At 34.4% G+C, this 22,321-nt stretch overlaps 1 long non-coding RNA gene across 3 annotated transcripts in view; it reads left to right on the top strand.

The window, feature by feature from the left end:
- LOC145690040 (uncharacterized) overlaps positions 1-22,321 on the top strand; it is a 404,449-nt gene that overhangs the window by 179,995 nt on the left and 202,133 nt on the right. Inside the window, exon 2 of one of the 3 annotated variants that reach the window (XR_014132147.1) lies at positions 14,655-14,821. The exons of the other annotated variants lie outside the window; for them this stretch is intronic. This is a non-coding gene — a long non-coding RNA (uncharacterized LOC145690040). The remainder of the gene's footprint in view (positions 1-14,654; positions 14,822-22,321) is intronic. 3 annotated transcript variants of the gene reach the window in all.

Genomic DNA, 22,321 nt, shown 5'->3' with positions numbered 1-22,321 from the left:
TGATTTCAGAAAATTCCCTCTTTCCCCGGGGGTAGGTGGAAATTTCGATACATTCGGGGGCGAAAAGTAAAACTGTAAGTACTGGGAATCCATATTGAGAACTACAGAAGATATGGCACTGCGGGGAGAATTTCATAGCTTCGCGGGGGGAGGGAGCTTTTCCCTCGGGTCATCTGTGAAATCATCAATACAGGGCTGTGTTTTACGCATGGGCACCGTAACCGTAGCCGGGGCGGAAAATTTTGGTAGGGGATATTTTGGGTCCTTTTTTCATCAAATTAAATCAATCATAATATTACTAACTGACTGTGAAAGTAAAAGTTATATGTTATTTTATTTTGTTTATTTTCTTCACTTCCACTTAAATATTCATTATTCACTTACCTGTCTCAAATTTCCTACGACGGTATTTATTGAGAGCAGTGGCGGATCCAGCCCAGGGCCCGGTAACCTAGAACTCCTACATTTTTAGTGACAAAAATAATTTAAGCTATGATTTATATATATTTTTGGAAGTTTAAAATAAAATAACCTATCATAGTATGGATTCTGGTTGGCCGCCCAGTTTTTACCTTCCAGAATCGTCTCTGATTGAAGGGTGGCATATTTTTTATGGTTCGCAGAGGGGTCAAAAGTTTTAAATACAGCCCTCTCTACATGTATGAATATTTCATTCACATTAGCGACATTATTCTATTTTTAAAGTCGATCTTTGAACATTGTTTTTGAACGGTAAGTATTTCATATGTTTTTATATTGAATTTAAGTATACAAGTTGTTTTGTCTTTTATTAATCTATAAAAGTGTTATCAACGACAGAATCAGCCAAGCAAAACAACATAATTTTGGTTGTAGCTATGTCAAACACATAAAAAATACTTCTAACTTGTTTTAGTACATGTTTTAAGGACATTAAGTGATGTAATAAAACAATGTAGAAACTTCTTATTTTTCAAGCGACATCTTACAAACATTCTCTCCTTGCTTAGCCGAGTGCAAAAAGTGTTCATGAAAAAGATTTTTAAAATGTTTTTTTCAGTCGTTAATAAATAATGGTTATCTGAATATTTGATCCATTACACAAGGTAGAAACTATGTTTTATTATGATAGGAGCTAACGGTCAGATGCTTGTTCAGTGCCACTGGATTTTACGACTGAACGAAAAGTTCAATCGTGGAATCAAAGACCTGAATGCTTTTTCTTTTTTTTTTTTCTTGTGTTCTTCCTACTTTTAAGAAATATTCTGGTTTAATTAGTTTAACATGATTTTATAATTTACTTTCTGTTCTTTTCTCTTTTCATGATTTTATTACACAGTAAAGTGCTGATATTTCGAGTTGGATCTGTCTGATGATGCCTTCCATAGTTGAAAACTCGAATTATGCAAAAACGGTTATATTCCCCCCCCCTTAATTTTATAGTTTTTTCTACAAGTACAACATAATAGAAATGAACTATTATTCATTGTATTATGTTTAGTATTTTTAAACAACCATGTTTTTAATTAATTGGATCAAAAGATCCAATATATTTCATTCAATCAAAAATTTTCTTGTACGCCTTATATCTGGAGAACTACATATAGTGTAGCCAAATCCAAGCTATCATTTAACTCGGTATTACGCGCGTACGCGGTTAGTCCGTAGAAAATATGAAAACTTGATTTAGGGGTCGTTCAAAAATTTTGTGGTCTCTGATTCAAAAACTAATTCTTGGCCAAGATCGCAATCTTTTGATCACTTTTTTAATCATTTCTAAAACTCTTGTTATTATTAACATAATAGTAAACTATTACTTCTTTTCACTGTGTCCAATGAGTATGTAATGAGTGGAAAATTGCTGAAACCAGAAGTTCTTTTTTTTTTTTTTAACGATCAGTTTTAAATATTAAAGGTTGGTCCATTCTAACGATAATTGGAAACGAATTTAGCAGGCGTGGCTGCTGCAATATAGGTTGCATAGTTGGGCAACCGCCTATTTTTAAATTTCAAATAATGTCCTTGAAGTGTCCTTGAAAAAATAGTGATTTACATTTGTAGTTGCATGAGCGCTGCAACCGCATTCACCCACATTTAGAAGCAAATTGATACCTTCAGTCCTTCTATCTTCTCGTATTGTCGCCAGGTGGTTGCAGAGCAACTTGACACTTACCAACAGTCTACTTCCACTATACGTAGCTGCGAATTTCTTCTGTATGCTGTGCTTGATTTAACTTTTCTTTATAATCTCTTGTCGGGTAAGTGACGGAGGAATGGGAAGAAAGAAAGGAATGTACGATTCACAAACACATTTTGCAAAAAGAAACAAATACGAGTCTAATGGTCATGTAATCGATTGAATCCGAGTTATTTTAACGAGAGCAGAGGGAGTGTTGTTTAAAATGTTCTGAGTCTGTTTTCAATCCTATAATTAAAAAAAGTTAAATAGAATCATGCAACGTTGTCTTATTTCATTGATGGTATCGATACAGAATATGATAGTGCTTATATTTTTATTTCCGTAAATGAAATAGAATATACGTAATTATTGAAATATACTTCCTGTTTTACAGTACTCTCTATAGTTCATTTAACTGATGATTACAGAGGTCACGATCCACTACCGCTACTAATGCTTAACATTTAAAGCTACCAGTAGCGTACACAGAGTTCCATAAAGGAAGGGGTTTCATGCACCTAATCTAATATCGTTTCAGGTCACGTGTGATTCTTTTCAAAAAATGCGTATCTTTTTTTTTTTTACCGCTCTAATAAGGATTGCAACTTCAAACGCGCTCCACGACGACACAAACTCAGAGGAGAGCACCTACACACGCACTTATAAAAATACTGCTCAGTCCTCGAAGTCTACATTTGGAGACGCAATCTTTTGAACCTTTGATCAGTATAATTATGTCATTCTGCCAAAATAATAATAATAATAAAATTAATGAAATGAAATCTTTCAGTTTTAGTCCCACGATTACTCCGGCTAGGCTAAAGGAGATAGTGATGATGATGATAAATGAATGCAATGGTGCAATGGTGAAAGTGGGAGGAAACGGGAGAACCCCAAGAAAACCCACGTACACTGTGTTTGTCCACCACAAGGTTTACTTGGTGCGAACTGGGTTCGAACCAAAAATCCTATGCACGAAATAGAAATGAACGCTCTACCACTGAGCCACCGTCGCTCCCAATAATAATAATATTGATAACAAGAGCCAAATTAAAAGGGTTAGTGTAGTAAATGCTTATTTTTGGCCGACTTTTTTTTTTTTAAAAAAAGAAGAGGAGATTCTCAATTGAACTCGTTTATATATAGGGCCTATATAAATTAGATATGTTCGCGCGTAACTTCGATATAGTTGATAATTTATATCCGATTTTGATTATTTTTGTTTTGTTTGAAAGAATATATCTTTCCAGTGGTTTCATGCAAACTTCTTTAGAGTCAAATACATGCTCTTTGGAGCCAATCTTTGGTAATCTTTGATAGTAATCTTTGGAGCTATTATTTGAAACATCTCAACCAATGTTAGATTAATTACGGGAGAGTAACAGTCTTATAGGCAACCATAACATAACAGGGGTTATACTGCATAACAGGGGTTGCATAACATAACAGGGGTTATACTGCAAAGGTTCGGAACACATTCTTAGTACATTATACTGTCTCTGTTGTTCGAAACATTACACGAGTATAACTCAGTTACATGTATGAAGATCGTTAATTTTTTTATAGAAAAGATTTCTAATCATTATCCCATGATATCTAACTCAAGACGGAGGGACTAAAACCCGAAAATCTTCTTTGAGTACACCACTGAAGGTTGTACATTATACTGATTCAAATAAAATGTATTTTAAAAGAATGAAATATATTATGGCGTGATCTTGGGTTCATTGCCAGGAGTTGGGGCAGTGGTAGGAACCCTACTTCAAGCAGCAAATATCGTCTTATATAGCATGGAAGCTGAAAAGGGGCTATCGATTAACCAATCAATCAATCAATCAAAGAATTAAAATAGTATCCGTCGCCATTATTACTAGCTTTCTAGGACAAAATTTACTGTTCTTTAATTTACGTAGTTCCTACTGAAAAATGAATCGTTAACCACGCACATTCATAAAAATTAGGAATATCTATATCTATCTATCTATATATATATATATACATATATATATATATATATATATATATATATATATATATATATATATATATATATATATATATATATATATATATATATATGTGTGTGTGTGTGTGTGTGTGTGTGTGTGATATTATATGTATTATATTCTTTAACTAATATATAATATCAATTTGGGGCATAAGGCAATTATACGAAGCTCTGGCTTCATTTTATTAATACAAGTCAGAGTACCATTTATCGGAGAATGATTCATGAATAGGATGATTCATGAGCAAATGAATGTCTCTGTAGGAAAACTAAAATTACTCAGTTCTTGAATCCTTATTATCACTTCGTTCCAGCAGTCCAATTTCCTGACTTTCGAGCTTTTAATATAATGTTTTTAAATCACAGAAGATAGAATACTCTGCCTATCCTACCTACTGGGTTAGTGGTCATAACTAATGTGCAGTTCAGGAAATCCAGCGTCCGATACTTGGATATAACACGTGTTGCGCTAGAGTGCTGTTGCCGAAGCTTGTCTACCAATAGAGATAACAGCTCTGTCGACAAACTTAGAATGTTTAACGACACACAATTTTATAATCATAATAATATAATAGAATGATTTCTTTTAAAGCCTAACATCCTCATTTTTGTACCGAGGCTAAGGAAGACTGTGATAGTAAGGTGGATGATAATTAGGGTTGCCAGATTTCTGAGTAAAAAATACGGATACCTTCAATTTTACTGAAAATTGATGAAATCACTTAACTAAAAGAAAACAAACCCTTTATCATTGAAATGCTTTTCCTTTTTTCTCGCTATTTTGTAAATTTAAATGATACTTGGTTCATTACACTTTTCTGTTTTCGAACATGTTAAGCAGTGGGAACATTCATGGGAGCTCTGTATCTGATATTGACTTTTCAAGGCGAGACCTCTTGCTTTAGGATCGAATCATGTTACTTCCAGTTCCACTAAAACTTTTTCTCTGTTGTACCGTACGTAAATTAAGTCGCACAGGTTGCTGCGATTCTCTCACAGAGCCCATATTGTGTTTCGTGATTTTCCACGTTTCTTTAAAACGAAAAAGTAAAAAATTCCTGCTATTTTCCTTGGTAAACGTGTAATCGATGGAGTGGTAAGAGAATAGCAACTAATTAATCTATTTTCGGAGACCAATACTAAAGTACAGACATTTTGTCATTTTAATAAGAGTGTAATACGGACACAAAAACAAGCTATAAAATACGAACTGTCCTTACAAAGTACGGACGCCTTACAACCCTGATGATTATGGTGGAATGAAGAAAGAGGAAGAAAACCCTGAGAAAAACCACGAACACGGAGATTGTCCACTACAAAGCCCACTTAGCGAGGGCTTGGATGAAACCAATAGGATTATTTCTAACTTTCGATTTCCACACAACAGTAGTAATACTTGGAATGTTTGACAGAAAATTCAACATTTAAATATCGGCAATAGCGCTGTCAGTACCATTGGTTTCCTAGAAAAAGCTTGAAAGAATACTAAAGTGATTGGTTCGTACGTTGGATTGGATTTGGTGTCCCTTTACAGCATCGAGACTACATAAGACATGGATCTATAGTTCAAATTTCAATGCGCTCCCACCAGGAAAATGAACCTGATACCTCGTGTACCAAAGGTGCACGCTCTACCACTAGACCAGAGGGGAGGAATACCCTTTTATTTCATATACTGTGCGTGCAGCTGTCAGACGCTAGGTTTCCCTTAATCGAATAGTAGTTGTGCAGGATAAATAGGCTAGGTAGTAACCACTTTTAGGTAGAACACTCCAAAAAGACGTTTACAGGAAATGTTTTAGGTGTTTTATCCAAATTGTGAGCTGGAAACATTGCTGACTACTACTTTTCTCTGTGGAGACATGAAGAAAACAGTGTTGAGGAAACCGTGGGTCACTGGGTTGATAGTTAAGAGACATCTCCGCTGTGTCCGAAACGTGTCTTGCGGCCTCTAAATTGAAAGTGAGTGAGAGAAAGAGAAAGAGAGAGTGAGAAAGAGAAAACATTCCCGAGAGCTACTCGTTCAACCGAAAGTAGCCAGAGAGAGAGAGAGAGATTGTGTCCATTTCGATTGAGTAGAGCTGTTTTCCGCTGGCCACGAAGGAGCTCTATTCTGGAGTGATGAAAGGTCCGTTGGGGGGACTCGTACAATCCACACACACTCGAAGGAGAAAAGGAAAGCGCCTATGTTTATCATGGCTGTCAAGAAGGTAGACATCACACTATTCCTCCTTCTCTCCACACCAACTTCCCTTTAATCCCTTGCCACAAGTTTTTTTCTACCTTTCAGTACTATTTTGTGTTAGATACTCTCTTATTTTGATTTCGTCGTCCAAAAAGAAGAAAGGATATGTTGGATAGAGAAAGAGAGTGAAATGGTGTAACAATAAAAAGACAAGAAAATGAAAATTAAAGTTGGATTGCTTTTCTTGATTAAACGATGAATCGAATCACATTTTTCTTTACAAAAATTGTGAAATTAGTGTGATAAATATTAACATACCTGTAATTCTTAACCATACTCATCTTACTCAAAGAAGATTTTTCCTGTGAACAATTTGGCATGATCCTGTCACTGCAACGGATGTGTGAAGCCTTTTGAATCATGTCTTTCCAGACCATTGTTACCACACTTAACATGTGTAAGCTCAACTTTCATTTCTACTGCCCTTGTGGTTGTATTGCCGAATGGGGCCTATTTGTCATCGAAAGAAGGAGATCTTGATAAATTTTGCATAAATCTAGTGTACGGTAATTGTAATAGCATATCTGTGATAAAGCACTCTTTCGACGTTTAGTGCAAAATATCGTAAATAGATTGCTTTATGTAACTCGTTAGATCGCCTTTCTGCCTGGAAGTCAATCAATAAGCGCGAGTTCGTGTGAGTATGAGTTCTCTAAGTGGATTTTGAACCAGAGCCTGAGTTCGAGAGTGCGAGCCACAATGACGGTAAAAAGCGCTAGCCCCATTGCAGATCCGAGTCCGAACTCTTAGTCATAGCAAAACCAAATTATGTTAGTGAGCACGAGATCGAGCTAACTGATATCTCTTTGACAATAGTGAGCCCGAGCTTGAGCTCGTGATAGAGCAACTCTGAGCTATTGTGTTCCTCATTGTGAGTATCAGTTCCATTAAGGGTACTGAGCCTGAGCTCAGCTCATGTGAGTTCGAATGAGCTCCGATTGCAAACCAGTCATCCCTGTTCCAGGCAAGTAGACATCCATCAGTATCATTGACATACTGTTCAGGTGAAACATATAGAGATGGTTATCAAAGTAAGAGAAACACCTGGTGTTAGAAACTCATCAGATGCTTGGATTGGTAAGGATCAAGAGGTGGTCGGTCACAGGGTCAAGTTGTTAGGGCAAATTCTGCACTGCGTGAGGGCCAGTAGAATGGCAGCGTGCAGTGAACAGAGCAGATGTTGATAATGTAAAATGGGGTATCTTTCGCATTTTCAAAGAGAGCAAAGTGTTAGAGTTCGGTTATGTGTTGTGAGCGTGACGGAAGTGAGTGTGTTGGGTGTGTAGCGAGGAATAGCTCCAAAGCGTCATACGAAACTCAAAGTGAAACCATATCGGCCAAGAAGAACAGCTGTCGGAAGAAAATCTTCAGTAATAGGTCCTGCTGATATTAAAACAGATTGTCAGTCATAACTGTCGTGTTAATGCGGTGTAAGTGACGGAGGAACTAAAATAAAAAAGTACATCGCGTGTCGACAATCACAGAATGCTGCTAGTTACGTAAGACAAACATACGTTGTCGGGTTGTACAGGTGAAACCACTGATAAGGGACCATGACGCTTTAGCAGGACGGCAATGGTACCGCAAACATGTAGCATAGGCTGCTAAGAAATGGAAACTTGGGATATGATCGGATGATTCATCGTTTAAGTTATTTTAAACCATGGTCTGTGTTCGTGTATAGTGGCTGCCCAAAAAGGCTATGACCCACAGTGTCTCCAGCCAACCGTAAAACCCAATCGTTGTGCGTGTGGGCAAAATATCGTAGTTTTCAGTGGCTTCTGTGACCTTATGCTTACCAATCACTTACTTCCAACGATTTAAAAAACCGTATGAACCATTCTATGATTCAAATGTTGTTCCCAGGAAATGGCATCAAATTCCAGGATTATAATGAGTATATTCACACAGCTGGAGCTGTTAAGGCATAGTTTGAAGAATATTAGGATGACATTGGACACCTCTCTTTGGCCAACCCAATCACCGGACCTGAATGTAATCAAACATCTGTGGAGACAACAATCTCTAGCGGAGATTTACGAATCCGTCCTCTCTCGCAAAACTGAGTGATATTATGCACGTGAGACTGTGTAATATTCCACTTGCTACAATTGGAAAAATCTATTAGTCCATTCAATGTCACAATCAGCAGAGCTATTCTCAGAACTAAAGTAGGTCCAACACCATCTTAACATTGTAACTTGCATTTCTTTCAGGCGTTTCGTTTAAGCTGATAAGTATCTATATACACACAACGCTAGGTAAGATATCTCGTATATCCATTGTTATATGCCTTAACGGTAACATTCATACTACTTGAAAATCATGTTATAATCATAGAGTTCTTAATGACTTATTTGATTTTGAAATAAAATAAAACATTATTATTATTATTATTATTATTATTATTATTATTATTATTATTATTATTTTAAGAAAATTGAAATTTTCAATTTTTCCTTCACCAGATGCGGTAATAAAAAAAGTATCAGTACAACATCAAACCACTAAGTTTGTTTATATTCAATTAATTAACGAATATTCGATTCATATTCATTGAACAGTGGATCTTTAAGGTCACTCACTCTGTATATATATGAAATTTTAAACGACAGATAAAGTGAACACTAACATTTAGTGTTTAGTATCAATAGTGCTTCTTTTCACCCTCTAGAATGGGAAAACATTCCCCCGCGCTCACCCTAATGAGTAGGATAAAAATACTATATATATATATATATATATATATATATATATATATATATATATATATATATATATATATATATATATACCCACTTAGGTCGCAGCATCACTCACTCATTCCCCTCTCATAGTCCCCGTTATCATGTAACAGAGGCGCATTTAAGCATGGGGTACACCGGATCCGGATTTCCCCCCTAAACTTCGTAAGTTGACATACATTTGTACACTTTTTAAATAAAACTATGTTGTTTGGCCGAGAATGGTTGATGTAACACTTCATTTGTACTCTTTCTTTTCTCATACAAACAATCGAAAATCTTTAAGTTTTACGACCCACGCGTAAGTCGGCTTGGCTAAAAGAGACGGCAATGATGAGAAATGAATGAAATGATGGAATGAAGAAAGTGAGAGGAAACAGGAGAACCCCGAGAAAAACCCACGTACACTGTGTTTGTCCACCACAAAGCTCACTTGGCGCAAGTTAGAATTGCTATGCACCAGAGGTGAACGCTCTACCACTGAGCCAATACAAACAATCGAATTCTTTAGTTATTTTTTCTGAGAATATAGCTGGCAGTACTTAACAAACACTATCGTTTTTCTTGGGGGGGATTGTAGAATAACAGTGGTTTAATACAACATAGATGTAGTGTCCAGTAACATTGGACCCCTCTCCAATTCTAGACCCTTCGAAGGAAAAATATCTGGTCCGAGGTGCGTGTTGCTCAAAGGAAAAAATTCTTTTTTTCGCCATATCAAAGATAGTAATCTTACCTTGTACTGTCTTGACCTTTACATTCTTGTCCAAGTAGAGTAGAAAATGTCCGATACTTGCACTTCATAAAACTTTACAAAAACACGCTCATACAGTTAACTGTTACTTTCAATGTAACCGTCAACCACATTCTCGTCAAACCACAACATGCACTCCTGTTTAAATTCATTATTTAAGTCTCAGTACAAATTGCCGAGCTTACATTTTCTACAAATTAAAATTACTTCAAATAATTTTTGCTTTCAATTATGTATTATAACAGCGTTATCATTGTTCAATTGTTTTAAAAAGTAAAGTTTAATCACTTTATGAAATAAACTCCTTTTTTGGGGGGGTTACCCGTCTGATGATCCATCATCTCTCTCGCTGTGGATTGATTTAAAACCGGTTTTCATATAAAACATCAATTTAGCTATCGACGTGAGCAGAAAACCCAATGTTAAAATTATTCCTTTGAAAATTATGGTGCACAAGAAAGAAATTAAAAAAAAAAAAGAATAGAAAGGTTAAAAAATAATAATACCGTAAATTAAGCAGGTAACCAAAGTTGTGCCTCGGGTTAAAACAATAGGTGATTGCTTCCTGAGAATCGCAGCGACAATGTGTGAGGTGCATTGCACAGTAGCCTATATATATATATATAAAGCGTTATTCATAAAGGATGTCTCAATTAATGAATTTTAGAGTGTAAATACTTCATTTAACTTCTCTTCAAATACGCACAATAAAAAATAATTGTCATCATAACCATTATATTAATAGTTTTACCATTATTGACTTTGGTAATATTTATTTTCAGTTGAAATTAGTGAAACTCATCGATGAAAGTGGATTTGAAAAGGTAGGGGGATGCATGACGTCACTCTGTCCTATCTTTGCCCATTGTAATTTTTTTTAGGAAGTGGAGGGACACCATTGATATTTTCTGGAAGTGAGGGAGCGGTGTCCACCCGCGCTTCCCCTCACTTTTACTCCTGGCTTGTTCCGATAAGAAGGAAAAGAAATTGAAATACACGTCAACTGAGTACGGAGTAAAAAGCATTCCAATTACAAACTTACACGAGCTTGACTCCGACAGTAAAATCACAACGAGCTTTACAATGAACCTGCACATATAGCTACAACTGAAACTGCTAATAACCTCATCAGTACCCAACGGATATTTATTTTATTAGGTTCATGCAAGGAGAACTAATAATATCGTTAAGTCCGTTACTACACATATAATATCTTAAACGGAATGAATTTTAAATTTTTTTCGCAATAGATAGCTAGAGCTTTTAATTATTTCGGCCGAATCCGTTAATAGGGTCAATTCGATAACATTTTTAATGTTAACACTCGTCCGTTAGCCCACGTGATAGCTCTTAAGTGAAAGTGAATTTTTGAATGATGTTTTATATTTGCAATAGGCAGCTATAGTAATTATCTCGACCGAATTCGTCAATTGAATCAATCCGTTTACATCTTAACTGGGTAACGGTGAATTTAATGGAGTCGATCCGTTAACGTTGTAACGAGTAACTATGATTTAGACCACGCTCCGTTAACCAACGAGATAGCTGTTGAGTGAAAGTGAATTTAAGAATGTTTTTCTAGTGAAACAGAGAGAATAATTATCTTGACCGAATTCGTTAATGAAGTTAATCCGTTAATATCTTAAGGAGTAACGGTGACTTGGGCCCTTCGTTAGCCCACGCGATAACTCTTGAATGAAAAGAGAATTTTTGAATTTTATTTTTTACAATAGCCAGCTAGAATCATTAGCTCGACTGAATTCGTTAATGGAGTTATTCCATTAATATCTTAACAGGTAACGATTACTTTTACGGTAGCGACCGTTATTTGGCAGCAAACGTTCTCTAGCGGTTAACATCTAACGGACGAAATTGAATTTTCTACTGCGTGATCTTTTTTGCTGCCCATTAGAGTTTGTTATTAGTATTAGTGTATTATGTTATTGCCCTATAGATTTGTTAGATATTCCAGTACACATTGGCGTTCATCTGTATCTGGAATTATGGTTATAAATAAATAAATAAATACTTCAGTGCATATCCACTAAATGACTGACTGCTGGTAAGTACTATTATGTGAAGGAAATAAGAGATCAGGTAGTTTCACCATCTCTGCGATAAAGTAGCTGTACTAATATATGTAGTAGTCCTAACGTTATAGAAGTAAACTTGGCATTCGGAAATAAGACTGTATTTGAGTAAGTATACCTTAAAGAAAAATATATGAGTACACGTAAACAGAAGATCAAAAGTCCGTTTAATTTATACACTAACTGACCACACATGAATTAAGACATTGGCGTTGATTTATTGTCCAACAGGAAGGTATAAGCTGTTATTTAGTTCTTTACCGCCATCTTATATCGTGCCGAGGGGTCCAATAAATCATATTTCCAGCGGGACGCTTACGGAAGAATGGTGCGACTCGCTCCTAAGCAATAACAGCGCCATTAATTTGTCTTTTAATGGAATTACCTGCGGCTACAAAATGAAGTATGAACTCAAAAACCGTTCTCACACTTCCTCTGCGTTAATATGACTTCGATTAGAGTGCATTTATTATTTCTTAGTTCATATACTGTATTTTAATCTCGCCAAAGGTATAATTATAATAAAACCAGTCTTTATAGTAACTGGTAACCTAATTTTGTTTTTAAATAGTTATTTTACCACATATTGGACATATGTTAATTGAAATTTTGGGAAGGATTGAAGGAAGAAATACGTAATGATCAATATTTACGATTCAATCGATCTCACTGGAAACAAAGGTACTTTGCTTACTATGATGCTAATATTACTGTAACAGAAAGAAGTCTAGGCTCGGTTTTCGGCCAACAGTATTTAAAAGAGGTTATATTTTAAAAGAGAATTTCCTAGTGGAAGAGGTAATAACTTCGAAAAAGTGCTGCCATGATAGTATTCTTTCGGGAGGGTGCATAGGGAATATGATGGCTCAATGATACAACGCTCATCTCTTACGCAAGAGGTCCCTGGTTCGATCCAGGATCGTTGGAGTTTGTGATTGACAACATCGTCTTTGTGGATTTCCGGTAATATGGGAGCTTAGTGTACAACAGAACAGTGAAAGAGCTTAGAAAATATTCTGTCAAGCCTAATTTTCTTTCCTCTCTTTGTAAATTAATTTAAATTCCATTATAACTTAATATTATTTAATGTACTATTTGATGTGATGTTAGAGAAGTTATTATTATTATTATTATTATTATTATTATTATTATTATTATTACTTTTTACAATTACATTAACATTCTGATAATAGTGACATTTATAAGAATTTATATCCACATGTGTAGGTATCATAGGTGATAATTAATATAAACAGTGCAAACATTACATGAAATAAGAAATTAACCCTTCTATGGCCTTGGGTTCAATATGACCACAAGAAACACATATTTATTAAATAATTTCTTTGTACGATGTTTTTGATTACTGATTATTTTAGTATTCCTCTACCTAGTCTAATTCTTTATATAATCCAAATATTAAAAAATATTTTTTTGAGTAATGTTGTTAAATAAAAACGTTACACATCAGATCTTGGGGTTATATTGTCCCCAATGTCTAAAATTACATTAATTTCATATTATTCACTATTATTACTCGTTATTATTATTGTTATAATTATTGTTATTATTATTAAGCCACCTCAAGATACCAGATTAAATATCATTTAGTATTTCATGTCTGCATGCCCTTTTGAGAAATTAAATAATTGGGCTCAAATAGACCTCAAGGACGGAAGTGTATGTAGATTTGAAGGGCCATAGGAGGGAGTTAAGATTTAAATACGTTAAAATATATTACAAAAATCTGTCTTTGACTATCTCAAGGATTGGGATCAGGAATTGAATTTCTGTGTTTTGGACATCAATGGCCAATGTTAGTCCGTGTTGTATGAGGGATGATATCCCTCGGCAATCACAGTCCTCGGGAAAATGGGGAGAATGAAAGAGATGGGGTAGGAAGAAAGCGTCCTGGGACCATCCCAGCATTTGCCTGATGTGAATGAGAAAAACACAGGAATACCTCATTCAAAATGGCTGTCCTGAAAAAGCTTTTCTTAAAACACCTTTTTTTGACCGAGTGTTCCCACCGGGATTCGAATCTGGGACCGTTGCACCAAAGGAAAGAGAGTTAGTGACTACACCCCGCGGAGCCACTTAATTCTCTCAAGTTGTATATAAATTATACATAATTCATAGGTGAACTTCGAAAGTTTGAATATTAATGTTTAGGGTGATCAGTGAGAAAGGAAGAAAAGATTTAATTTCTTTTAAATTACCCGAGAAATTAAAGAATTAACACGACAATTGTGCAGTAAGAATAGCAGGATATTTCAAGTGAAGAGCACTTATTCTTTAGTTGTCATGAGAGAGATAAGGGAACAAATCCTATAAGAAAGAAATTGTATAAATACACTGCTTTTCTTTTTGGTCAACCCTAGCATACTAATAAAAATTTAAAAATTGGGGTGCTAGAAGCACGATTGATATTCTCTTCTGAGCTGATAAATTGAACGATTTGTGCACGACAGGGTGTTTTCTTGGGGGGTTCTCCCATTTTATCCTACATTCTTATCCCACGAACTTTTTCACAATTCACTTTCATTAATTAGCCGTCTCCTTCGGCCTAAAGAGGATAAACGTGGGACGTAAAACTAAAGATTTCACTTAATTTTTTAAAAGGTAAATAGAGCCCTTGTTACTTTTTTTTTGTAGGTAAAAGGATCAGTTAGATATTTTTACTTATTTTCACTCTCGCCGTATAACGATCAAGAGATGATATTTGGACTGCGGAAATAAAACCAAAACAATGGAGAAAAGGGCCAACCTAGATGCTACTACTTGTTTGCAAAATATCAGAATCAAAAAATTATCGAGAAAAGGTAAGTATGATTATACCTTCTGTTATACATCTTTTGGTGGTAAAAACCAACTTGTTTTCTACGGCACTATGACTGGATATAGTTTTTATACTTAAATAAAGATTCGGATTTGTGTCAGTTTCGAGTTATGTATATAGACAGAGAAAATATTCCTCTTTATATAGCATGTACTAGTGGCCACAAGGATGTTAAGAATAGTTTGTTATACCTTGCACCTAGCAAGCTTAGATTCCATTTGTTATCGAAAAGTACTTTCGTCGTTCGCCATCATGATTGGACAGTTTCTTTAGTCACTCTGGGCAAATTTCGGGATCGTAACATTATGTATGCTGTATGTGCTGGGTTCTTTTCTTATTTAAATTAATTTCGATGTTCAATAGCTAATGTATCCAATGTAAAATGAATGGTTATCTTATTGCTGAAACTCTCTATTGACCTTTTTAGAATTTCCACTTTTTGAGGTAAATTTTAGGCTTTCACTCAAACAGCTGCTGCTTCTTTACTATGTATCGTAAAATTATGGTTCATACATGTTTTTTTGGGGGGTGGGGGTGGATAGATCATACTTTTCAGTGGTACCACTTGCGTGTCCGTATTATACACCAGAAACGGAAAAATCTGAGAAACCGAGAGATTTTCGAAATTTTTGTACCCCTCTGGCCCCTCAGGGGTCTGTACTTTTTTTTAAAAAAAACGTTATTATGTATATATATATATATATATATATATATATATATATATATATATATATATATATATATATATATATATATATATATATATTCAAAATGTACTGCATCATTCCTATTTGACCAAGAGGCATGGTTCAAACGCCATTTTCTTCAGTATAATTAGTCCTTTTCAACGGTACCACTCACATGTCCGTATCATACACCTGAACTGGAAAATTTGGAGAAAACCCGGAATCCCATTTTTTAAAAATGATTTTCAAAAGGGATTCCGGATCGAAACACTTTGATCCTCTGGTCCTGGCTTGGGTTCACGTAGGGAGCTGAACTTTTTCCCCCGAAAATACGTTGTTATGTACATAATACGTGTGCAAAATTTCAATCTTGTATCTTGAAAACAAAGGGCGGAAAAATTGTTGATAGCCTGAATTTAGTCTAAAGTCATGGTTCAAACGCCATTTTCTTTAGTATAAAAAAACCCTTTCCAACGGTATCACTCACATGTTCCTATCATGTACCTGAACCGGGAATATCGGGAAAAAACGGAAATTTTTCTGAAAAAAGCACCTCCTCGGGCCCGGCCCCTATTTCACGTAGGGATCTCAGAAAAATTGAGAAATACCTAAAGGAACACATAATCCAAGCAAAGTTCCAACCTGATATCGCGAAAACTAAAGGCGTGAAAATTTTTCGAAATTTGCCTTAAGAAAAAAATAGAAAAAAGTCATGCCCCTCCGCCCCCACTTGGCGCTACCAAGTTGACCATCCGGTTCCAAAACGCATCTGCGGTGTTCTTTGGTCCATCCTTGACTTACCTAATAAAAAAAACCGGCTTAAATATCTCTTATAGAACCTAAATAAGCGGTCAAAGACGTTACTACTCCATGGTAATAAAAGTTACCAAAAATCCTAAAAGGATTAAAATATGGGGTGATACTAAATACGGGACTTGAGTTTATGCAGCAATGTTGTGTAGTTGACAGCACAAAATAACGGTATATGGAGCAATAGACAATCTTATAATTTAGTAATCACTAGCTATAAGTACCCGTCGTTGCTGACTCTTAATTCATAACATCGATTAAAAGAGAAGCAAAATCATTAATCCATTCTTCTCATTTATCCTCTACTGTTATATAAGCCCGCATAACAATTATGTAGTGCGGGTTGTATTCACGCAAGTCGTTATCAGAAACCGCGATAATAACTCGCAAGCGTTTTCACATACATTTTTATTCCCCCAAATCTGACCCCGGAAACAAAAATCTTCGAAAAAGAGCTTCGTACAAGATTAGATTTCTTGAAATATCTATTTGCATACAAAATTTGATAGTTCTACATCACTTATATCCACGCCCAAAACTAATGACAGATAGACTAACAGACAGATACACACACACGCGCGCGCGCGCTCGCTCGCGCAGACAATATTATGTTAGTATAGATGGAGCAGTGGAACGTCGTGCTTTTACTATAAAAAATTTAGCTTGCAATTTCCCAGAGGTAATTCAGTTATGTTTTTCAATGTAGAACATCATGGTAATGTTCCCTCCAAATATATGATTAAAAAAATGTGAATAAAAATTTTTTGAAGAGACTGGATCGGCTACGAAAAAGAAAACAATAGGACGACAGAAAATTACTCATACTCAACAGAATATCAAGCAATGGACCTCAACTCGAAATTATTACTCTGGTGCTTGGGGTCCCGGGTTCGATCCCAGCCCCCGCCAAGTGAACTTTGTGATGGACAAACACCGTGTGCGTGGGTTTTCTTGGGGTTCTCCCGTTTCCTCCCACTTTCTTCATTCCACCATTTCATTCATCACTCATCATCACCGTCTCCTTTAGCCTAACCGGCATAACCATGGGACGTAAAACTTAATGATTTCACTTCATTTTTTCGAAATTATTAGAAGAATGAAGACTAAAGAAGAACACGATCACAAAGACATAATATTTTCAAAAAATGACATTGTCGAGTTCTGTATCTTAAATAGCAAGTTGTAATGGTTTAAATTTTGTCAATAAATGTTATCTATGTGATTTCTCGTGTAATTTTGATGATTTTTTTTTAAAAAAAAACAAAAGTCGTTGTATTTCTATGTCAGCCTGTAGGCCTATATTATGAGAATAAGTTACTGATTTTGTACAGTCGTCTTTGTATAGCATATAAGATATGCTACTTTTTTTTGGAGATGACTTTTTAGGATATCGTATCCGTGGGTTTTCCCGACATTTTCCAGTTTTCTCTCTCATTCTTACTTTACCAGTTTCTCCATATTTCCTCTCATTAATTTTCCTTTCTGTTGGCCTAACCGGTATTGTATAGTCTAACGCCGTGGTTCTCAACCTTTTCTGACTGACGACATACTTTACTGAACATCGTCACACATTTGTTTGTTATTTTTATTGTAAATATAATAATAATAATAATAATAATAATAATAATAATAATAATAATAATAATATCTACTATAATAATGAAACCTATTAGTTTTTAAAATGACTCTTTGCAGCATTGAGCATTGCTACCGCTGGAGGTGTTAATTTGTACAGTCTATCTCGATTTTAACTAATTAATATTAAATTATTCATGATTTTTAACTTCTAAAATTTCGAGACACCTTAGAGGACTGTGTGACACACCAGCGTGTCGCGACACATCGGTTGAGAACGGTATGAGACGTTAGCCTAATGATCGTGAGGAGTTTGAGTCACTCTAAAGATCATCGGCAAAATTTTTAACTATTCTCGAAGTTTTTGTGTTCGGATTTCCTGTCATAACGAATTAAGTAGGAAAGAAGTTAATAAACTTATATTTAGAAAACCGTGGAGGCAAATCTCTCGGTTGGAGTATTAAAAAAAAAAAAAAAAAGAGCTAACATGTGCATTTGGCACAGGTGGTCCAGGTTCTATTCCTGGTGGGGAGCACTGAACGTATTACCGTGGTTAAGGCTCCACGTTAAACTGCAAATTCAGGTCTCGTATAGCGGCGGTATTGGGAAAGGACGATAAACTTAAAAAAAAACAACAGAAAAACAGCAAACTTTCATTAATCACCCATCACATTTCCTTAAAGGTGGTATTATTATTATTATTATTATTATTATTATTATTATTATTATTATTATTATTATTATTATTATTATTATTATTATTATTATTATTATTATTATTATTTACTTTTATATACAACCAACGTCAATTACCCGCTTTGCTTGGTTAAAATAAGAAAAATTTGTAATATGTTCCGTCAGTCAATCACTTTTTACTATTACTGAAGTGTTCTCTGATATTGGTCATTTTTTATAATTTTTATTTGTATCTCTCCCGTCCCCCAAGTTGCGGAACTGAATTTGGATTTAAACGGCATCGGAGGTGTCATTGTTCATCTCAGAGACACCGAAAACTCTGGATTCAGTACCAATATCGGCTATTTTCGATCATATATTCCCCTCTTCCTCCTCTTCCCCTAAGTTGCACCGTTGAAGTGAAATTATGAAACCATCCCATGCCCGAACTTCATCAATGTGGAAAATTTGACCAAGGTCGGTTGGGTGTTTGAAGAGTAATTAAGTCACAAACATAGTTACTTTCATTTTTATATAGATAATAATAATAATAATAATAATAATAATAATAATAATAATAATAATAATAATAATAATAATAATAATAATAATAATAATAATGTTTATTAGAAACAAACAGCGATACAGCCACAAGTGCCCCTTACAAGAAAGAAAAAATTACATAGGGCGCATGCAAATAGAATAAAATTATATAACTGATTGTACAAAAATGAATAAAAAAGAAAATATTAATTGAAAAAAAACATAAAACATGCAGTATCTGTTACAAACTGGAAGAAAAAAATACAAAGTAAAAATACAAAATATACAAAGTAAAATTCAAGATTGGATTATTATTAACAATGTAGTTGTAGCTGTTTACAAAATAATAAGAGAAAAAAAATTAAAGTACACTTAAGCATATAACATGTAAACTCATGACCAAGATGATAATAATAAAAAGAAGTGTAGTATCCAAAAAAAAGCAAAGATAAAAGAAAAAAGATGATAGGAAAGGAGAAAGAAAGTTAAGAGAACAAGAAAACAACCTAAAAAAATTTTAAATTTCAAATTTAAAAAAAAAATTAAAAAAAATTTAGATGGCACCTTACAAATAAAAAAAAATATTTGTCCTCTAGAATTTTAATTAATTGTGAACGAATTTTAATAAAATTACTTTGAAAGATATCTATAGCATAGTAATACTTATTGGCTGTATTTATAGTTTTATAAATTGAACACTTCAGGGTAGGAACATTCGAAATAAAGGGTACAAAATTTCTAACATTGCGATATGGAATTCTTATGGACCAGAGACCATCAATAGAAAAGACACCTTGAAGAATATTATGAAAAAAACTTAAATCAAAAATACACCGCCTATCAGTTAGAGGTAACAAATAAAGGTCTTTAGATATGCAAGACAAACTCTTATCTTTGAAGTTTTTAAACTTCCAACGTAACCAAGCCAAAAAATTATTTTGAACAGATTCTATAGCATTTACAAAATACTTAGTTTCACAGTTCCAAATAACAGTGCAGTACTCCAGATGGGATCGCACATTGCAAACGTACAAAGTCTTACAGGTATTGACATTCGAAAAATTACGGCATAGACATTTTAACATAGCTAAGTTCTTCCTAGCCTTAGAAGTTATTACCTGTAAATGCTTATTGAATAATAACTTGTTGTCCAAAATTATTCCTAAATCCTTGACGTAGGCTCCAACATCGATTCTCTGTTTACCGATTGTATAATTATACAAAAGAAGATTAGTTTTCCTTGAGAAAATTATGCCTTTAGTTTTGGTAATATTCAAAGGCAAAAAATTGGTTTCAGACCACTTGACCACTAATTCAATATTATCTTGTAAAGTTACTTGATCTTGAAATGTTTTAATTTCTTTAAAAATTTTTATGTCATCGGCATACATCAAATATCTACAATTTAACTTCTCAAGTAGATCATTTACATACAACAAAAACAACAACGGACCAAGATTAGAACCTTGAGGCATACCAGATGTTATATTATGAATAGAAGACATATAGCCATTATACCTTACTTTGAATTTCCTATTATCTAAGTACGAAACTAGCCATTTTATTATTTGATTCGATAATTTATACTTATACAACTTATTAATTAATAAGTGATGAGGTAATTTGTCAAAGGCTTTGGCAAAATCAAAGTAAATAACATCTGTCTGACCACCCGATCGAATAACAGAAAACAAACTATGTACAAAGCATGCCAAATTTGTAGTAACTGATTTACCATAATAATAATAATAATAATAATAATAATAATAATAATAATAATAATAATAATAATAATAATAATAATAATAATAATAAATTGAAAAATAGTTCTGTAATTTCATAGTTTTTCGTTTTCTTTTAATTTCTGTTATCCTTAAAAAATGTACCTGAAGATAACAACACTACAGAAATAGAACAGCAAACACTAGATATATATATTATGAAATTCGTGATTCTCAAGAAATAAACTTTCCAAGACACTTTTCATGAGCCCAACCTTTGCATAGATGACGTTATATGGTATAGTTTTCTTTGGGATTTATTTTCCCTTTAAAATCACACTTGTAACAAAGAAACAAATTCAATGCATGCGCCGTAATAAAGTTTTGCATTTCTTGTCAAGGGTCTCCATTCAGAAGTTTATATGAAAATATGACTTTCGGAAGTTAAATATCTTAGATAAGGAAGAGAAAGAACAGAGAACAAATTTTCATAAGTTAGTTGCTTGCTAGAAAATATGAATATTAGCGAAATTTCTATAAGATCTTTTGTAGTAAGTGAGGAAGAAACAAACATCATTTGTCATTTCAAGGAAAAAGGGGCAGAAACAAAACGTTAGAAGAAAATAGTTCGTTAAGTTCTTCTCCCTGCAATATGTCCTTAAAAGAGAGAGAGAGAGAGCAAAATACACACTTTTTATTCAATAGTCTGTCGTTTCGTCTTAATGTACTCTGAAGAAGCGAGTGTGGAGACGAAATTACTGCTGTGATTCTTGGCATCCGTCTAAAGATCTTTTCTATCTTAAAACAAAATGAGAAGTTAGCTTTTCAGGAATTGGTTTGGTGGGTGGAGAGGAAGAAAGAGGAGGAGTCCAGGAAAAGATGCCAGGAGGCACTTGGTTGAGAGATCTTGATGAGAAGGGAAGCAAGAGGTTAAAAAAATGAGTTATTCACAGCCACACAAACTTTCAGAGCGTGAAGACGAAAATGATGGTGGTAGGGGTCTGTCTTTTTCTTTACTTCTTCTACATGCTTAAAAAGAACTTGCATACTGCTAACAGAACAAGAAGTTGCTGTATTAAGTAGCGCTCGCAAGACATTGGTTGGTTAGTAGAAACCCCCACGAGCGTTCCGCTACACACTTCACAAGTTTCGCTCCTAACCGATAATAGCTCCTTTTGTTTGCTCGTAAGCACCCTACACTAACGACTTGTGTCAGTGTTCAAGCGAAAGAAAAAGATACTCATTTTTTGCCCTGTCTAGCTTTTTCTCTTTTCTACTTGTATGTATGTATGTATGTATGTGTGTGTGTGTGTGTGTGTGTGTGTGTTTGTGTTGTGTGTACGTACATGTTGTTGTGGTGTCCACCAAGTTTTCCTTAATTGACTATAGTCAACAATAAGTAAATTATTTGTAGTCATAAAAAAAAGAATTATTTTGCTACTATACACTTTAACTAATCATTGTATATATATA

The sequence above is a fragment of the Thermobia domestica genome, chromosome 7 (genome assembly GCF_964235325.1).
Source record: "Thermobia domestica chromosome 7, izTheDome1.hap1.1, whole genome shotgun sequence".
Classification (NCBI taxonomy): Eukaryota; Metazoa; Arthropoda; class Insecta; order Zygentoma; family Lepismatidae; genus Thermobia; species Thermobia domestica.
Note: the sequence above shows the minus strand (reverse complement) of the source record. Positions and strands in the feature narration are given on the sequence as shown.